This window comes from Lupinus angustifolius, chromosome LG20, assembly GCF_001865875.1.
Source record: "Lupinus angustifolius cultivar Tanjil chromosome LG20, LupAngTanjil_v1.0, whole genome shotgun sequence".
Taxonomy (NCBI): domain Eukaryota; kingdom Viridiplantae; phylum Streptophyta; class Magnoliopsida; order Fabales; family Fabaceae; genus Lupinus; species Lupinus angustifolius.
In genome coordinates, this window is record NC_032028.1 from 18,529,331 (window position 1) to 18,536,092 (window position 6,762).

Consider the following 6,762-nt stretch of genomic DNA (forward strand, 5'->3'; position numbering starts at 1 on the left):
GTTATGGTTCGAGTCGTCTCTAACTTCTCCAAAAAATGAGAAGAAGGTCTACGACCAACACTATCTCTAAACTATTAATTGCATATATGTTCATAATTAAAAGCTATTTTATCATTAAATTCTATACGCATAAAAAATTAAAAATTATATTATCAAATTAATTAAGGAATTCTTATAGTAAGGTTATGGTTCGAGTTGTCTGTAACTTCTCCATAAATGAGAAGAAGGTCTACAACCAACGCCGTCTCTAAACTATTAATTCTATATAAATAGTTAAAAACTATTTTACCAAATAAATTTCATGAGATTTTATAGTGAGGTCATGGCCTCTGAAAATGGGAAGAAGGTCTATGACCAATACCGTCTCTAAAACTATTGGTCTCATTGAATCGAAACACTTACATATTTTGAACACAATTCAAATTAACCAATTCAATAAACTAATACTTCTAAAACCTATCGGTATTTTCCAAATCAATAATAACTAATCAAAGTAGCTAAACATTTTTTGAACTAGAACTACGTAAGCCTTGATCCCCTTAATAGGGGTACGTAGGACCAAAGTCAATATTGTCAGGCTCAATAATAAAAAATAACTAATTCTAAATAAATAATTCTTAAGGGTATAAAAGTCCATGTTATTAGCGAGGGTACCGTTTTAATACGGGCGGACGGGGTGCTAATACCTTCCCCGATCCGTAATCGACTCCCGAGCTCAGAATCTCTGCTTAAAGACCATATTATCCTAATTGGGCTTACTATAGAGTTTTCTACGTTTTAACCGCAAAAAACGTAGTGGCGACTCCAAATCAATCGGGAGAGGTAGAAATCGAGTTCGTCTCCTCCCAAGTCGTAGAGCCGGTCTTCCAACCGAAAATCGGGTCGCGACAGATGCTTTGCACGAAACTTACACCCATATTTATCAAGCTTGAGTTCCCCATTCATATGAATTAATTGAGAAGAGAACTTGCACGAAAATCACATCCCTAATTAATCATTCTTGAGTTCCCCATTCGGATGTATTAATTGAGTGTAGGCTTTGCACGAAAATTATAATCTTCATTTATCAATCTGGAGTTCCCCATTTGGATGCATTAAGTGAGTGCACGAAACTCACACCCTCATTTATCATGCTTGAGTTCCCCATTCGGTTGTATTAAGTGGGTGGAGGCTTTGCACGAAAATCATATTCTTCATTTATCAATATGGAGTTCCCCATTTGGATGCATTAAGGGAGTGCACGAAACTCACACCCTCATTTATCATGCTTGAGTTCCCAATATTGTGCATTAAGTACAACCTCTCTCCAGCTTTTAATGATGTTGAATGAAGTTAATGTTATGGTCCCCACGAGTTTAAGGCATCCTCTATTTTGAATTCAAATAAATAAAAGTAAGTTAGAACTAGTAAAAACAATTAGGACACATTAAAGATGTCCTAGCCATGCCTTGGACACGACCTTGGCCCAATTTAGCTGTTTGGGAATTATTTTCTCCATTCCAGCCAATATGCAAAGTCACATAATGAATGAAGTGATGACTCCCTTGAATTGAACGTGGAGCATTCTCCTTGATGCCTTTCATGAGTAGTCCTAGTGCATTTTGTGCTCTTTTGGTCCTTGACCTTGTCATGAGACCACCAATGCCTCTTAGTTCATCATGATCCAATTTTGTCTCATTTGGGTTCACATCATAAGCATAACATTCATACATTGAGATCATGGATATTGATCCTCATGATCTTTGTTATAATATCATTCATCATTGTGCATTTATGTATGAGATATATATTGTGTATATTATGCGTCCCTATCTGGATTCTGTGTAATTCTATGTCGTCAATGAATAATATTAATTAGATGTCTTACACTCTTTTCTTTCTGTTTTTCTTCGGTTCGCGTTCTCATTCAAATGGACTGTACCGCAAGGATTCGGAGCTACTGATTCTTGATGTCCTAGGAGGGGACATGGAGCAGTGACAGACACCGATAAACCTACACATGCCCTTTTGCCTTAAAGCTGGAGATGGTTTGTGATGACTCTACTACGTGTTTCCCTTCACATCATGCAAACTTGGAGGCATCTTTCATTTTACATGCTCGGAGATTTGCACATGTTGTACCATCCATTCCGTCTGTGATTCCTCACGGACCCGTTGTTGCGAGACCATCTACTAGGAGACGGAGTTGGGATGACTTGCTCAATTCCCTACCACGGAGGAGAGCTGCTCGACGGACGCTTCCCGGTCTTCAGGCAGACGCGGGAGCGGGAAGTAGGTCGCATGGTGCATCCAATGACCCGGAAGAGGAGATGGAGGATGAAGAGGAGGAGATGGAAGCCGAAGAGGAGAATTGTGTGGAGTTAGTCTGTATAGAGGACTCCATAGAGGTGGTGAACCTCTTCTACAATTCTGAGACGGGGGAGGACCCCAATGAGTGTTCTAGTACACCCTTTAACACCAAAGCTAGTCACTTGTAGTCATTTCCATTTCTAGTTTCCCTTGAGGCGGGTATCTATGTAGGGTACTTTTGATGTTTTGAATAAATCAGTCTATTGTGTGTATTTTCAGTTTGGACAAGGATTTATTCCGCTTTGTTTTTGCATAAACATTTTCAGTTGTTTCCAATAAAGAATTATTCCATGATATATTAAGTGGAGTGTAGTTACCATTAGGTAACGATTGTTGTCTTTTCCACAATTTAGGTTACTTAACATGATGTCCCCAAAATGAGTCAAATGTAAATGAAAAAGTTTTACATAAATTTTTTTTTACCCATTTTTGGCCAATATTGTTAGAGTAATTTTCGAGTTGTTACACATGTTAGCTATTTATTATGATCTGGTAGAGCACTGTATTGAGGTGTTTATGGATGACTTCATAGTTTTTGGGTCATCATTTGATAGTTGCTTGGCAAATCTGGATATCATACTGAAGCGATGTGTTGAAACCAATTTGGTTTTGAATTAGGAGAAGTGTCACTTCATGGTGACTGAGAGAGTGGTCCTGGGACACAAGATATCTTCCCGGAGTATTGAAGTTGACAAAGCAAAAGTTGAGGTCATCAAGGAGTTTCCACCACCACTCAATGTCAAGGAAATCAGAAGTTTCCTTGGCCATGCAGGTTTTTATAGACGTTCCATAAAGGACTTTTCTAAAATTGCAAAACCACTCAGTAATCTACTTAACAAAGATACTATTTTTCAATTTGATGATGAGTGTGTAAAAACTTTTGAAACTCTAAAACAAAAACTCATTTTTGCTCCTGTCATAGTAGCTCCCGACTGACACTTAGACTTTGAGCTAATGTGTGATACCATTGATTATGTTGTTGGGGCGGTACTTGGATAAAGAAATCTAAGGTTTTCCATGCCATACATTATGCTAGCAAAGTACAAAATGAGGCACAAATCAACTATGCCACACCAGAGAAAGAATTGCTAGCAATTGTGTATGCTTCGGAAAAGTTTAGATCTTACTTGATTAGATCCAAGGTCATTATTCTTATTGATCATGCTGCTATTAAATATTTTCCAACCAAATCGGATTCAAAACCAAGATTCTTGCGATGGGTGTTATTGTTGCATGAATTTGATTTGGAGATCAAAGATAAGAAATGGAGCGAAAATTGTGTGGTAGATCACCTATCAAGGTTGGTCAATCAAGAGGTGACAGTAAAAGAAACTGAAGTGGTGGAGGAGTTTCCAGATGAGAAACTTCTCATGATTCAAGAAAGGTCATGGTTTGCTGATATGGTCAATTTCAAAGCTGCAAGGGTGATCCCCGATGAGTTCAATTGGCATCAAAAGAAGAAATTCTTAAGAGACTTTTGTCAGTATGTTTGGGATGACCCTCATATTTTCAAGATTGGGTCTTTTGGATTGTTGAGGCGGTGTGTTTCATCAGTAGAAGCCAAAAGTATTCTATGGCATTGTCACAGTTCGCCATATGGAGGACACTTCAGTGGAGATATGACAACTGCCAAAGTCCTCCAATCTGGTTTCTATTGGCATGCAGTGTTTGATGATGCACATCACTTTGCTCAACAATGTGATAATTGACAGAGATTAGGCGTGATCTCTAAGAGAAATGAAATGTCGCTGTCCAATATTCAAGAGATTGAGCTTTTTGATTGTTGGAGAATAGACTTTATGAGATCATTTCCACCATCACACTCACATTTATACATACGTGTGGCGGTGGATTATGTGTCCAGGTGGGTTGAAGCTATAACTGCACCAAGGGATGATGCCAAAACTTTAGTGACATTCTTGAAGAGAAATATATTCAATTGGTTTGGCACACCTCAGGTTCTTATTAGTGATGGAAGTTCACACTTCTGCAATTCACAACTTAAGAAGGCCCTTCAACATTATGGAGTCCGGCACAAGGTGGCATCTCCTTACCATCCATAGACAAATGGACAAGCGGATATATCCAACAGAGAGATCAAAAGAATCCTTGAGAAGACTGTCTCAACCTCAAGAAAGGATTGGTCTCTCCGACTAGATGTTGCACTATGGGCTTATAGAACATCATTCAAGGCACCCACTGGTCTATCTCCTTATCAACTGGTTTATGGAAGGGCATGTCATCTCCTGGTGGAGCTTGAACATAAAGCATATTGGGCATTGAAATTCTTCAAAATGGATCAGAAGGTAGTTGGTGAGAAAAGAAAGCTACAGTTGCAAAAATTGGAGGATATGAGACTCACTGCATATGAGTCCTCCAAGTTGTACAAGGAAAAAGTGAAAATGTACCACGACCGAAAGATTCGAAAAATGATTTTTGGCTAGGTCAGAGTGTGTTGCTGTTTAACTCCTGGATGAAACTATTTCCGGGAAAATTCAAGTCCAAATGGTTAGGACCCTTCCTAGTTAAGGAAGTCAAATCGCATGGGGAAATCGAGCTAGAAGATCCAGAATCTTAGAGAAGTTGGATAGTCAATGGCCAAAGATTGAAATCTTACTTGAGTGGTGACGTCGAGCGGCTCACCAAAATCATCAACTTGTTAAGTGTTTAAACTAACAAGCGTCGAGCTAATAACGTTAAACAAACGCTACCTAGAAGGCAATCCAGTTTTATTTCTTTCAAGTTGTAATTTGTGTTTGAAAAAAAGGAACACCCACTGTGTGATCCTCGTTCAGGCGAGGATATCAAGCTGAAGACCCTGAGTCACTAGGCCTGACTCAATGGGTCTGTCTCGCTCAAGCGAGGGTATCAGGCCCAAATTTCTTATTCTCTCGCTCAAGCAAGAGTCCCTCACTCAAGCGAGAGGGCACGAGCTCAATTTTTAAAAATGGGGATTGGGGTTCAAACCCTTCATTTCCCCCTTTCAAAATCAAAAGATAAGGAGACAAAAATATCCCTCAAGAGCTCCAAGCCAACTTCATCTTGCACATACTCACTCAAGCTTCATCATTCATGATGAGAAGAAATACAGTGGCACAGAAAGATCCCCCTCCTCCCAAGAAAACAAAGAGAAGATTCACTTTAGCTCTATTTAGACCACTGAAGTTCACCTCCAAGGAAAGGGAGGAGAGGTTTCTGATTCTCCTCCACTGGATGTTTGTAGCAGAACTGCGGGTCCAACTACAACCAAATGAGTATCCAAAGATTACTAGCCCGCTAGATGAGCTAGGATGGTGGATATTAGCATCTCCAAATGATAAATTCGACCCTGAGGTGGTCAGAGAATTTTATTCTAATGCCTACCCGTTGGAGGAGGGGGAGAAGAATTTGCACACAAATCCTGAGTTCGAGGCACAACAATCAGGTATGACATAAATTCCATGAATGCCCTGTTAAAAAACCTCCATGACATCCAAACTGAGGCATATGACTAGCACGACACACTATTGAACCACAACGATGGGTTTCACAATGACACCACGACTGCACTTCTATGCATCCCAGGGCGGTCATATATCACCAACAGTGATGGGCTACCACTGCGAATATATAGAAAGCACATGATTACTCTGGCATAGATCTGGATGATCTTTTTGCTGCACAATGTCATTCCAAATAGTCATGTGTCTTATTTTCCCCTGAATGATTGTCACCTCATGTATATTTCCCCCACATCCAAGGCAACCAATTCAACGTTGACCCTAGTGAGCAAAAGCCACGTCAACACGGTCATGGGTGAAATAGCTTATAGTTATGGTTGTCGGCAACTTGGAGAAGATGTTATCTTGGCGAGCTTGACATGCCGCTTCTGCATATGAAATGACCATGCTTAACATGCTCTGAGTATTATCATGGGTATGTTGTGGCACATTAGGATTCGAAGAAGCAACATGTGGTGTTGTAGAAGGTTACGAGATCTTGGGTTGAATTTAATGAGAGTGTATGAAACAGACTAAGTAATATGCTTGTGAGTAGTAGGAAGCCATGCCATCCATTCAACATTTATTGTCATCATAAGGAGTTCTATTTTGGTTCTCATCCCCAAAATATGCACTGAGGTTGGAGAAAGAACTTTTTGACTCTTGCTTACTTTTTTCTTTTGTCTCACATTCCCTCTCCTTTCACTTTCTCTTTTTCCTTTTCTTATCTCTCTCAACGTCTGGCCACACCTCATGCTTTGTAACTTCACCTCTTAGTAATAGATTTGACCAAAATCTTATGCCCTTTTAGTTTCTTTTTCAACGTTATGACTTGCATTCCAACTCTTCCATTTTGAAACTATCGTGGGTGAAGATAGATGAAGTGGTATGAGATAGGGAGTTTATTGTTTAACCTCTCCTTACCTTGTAACGT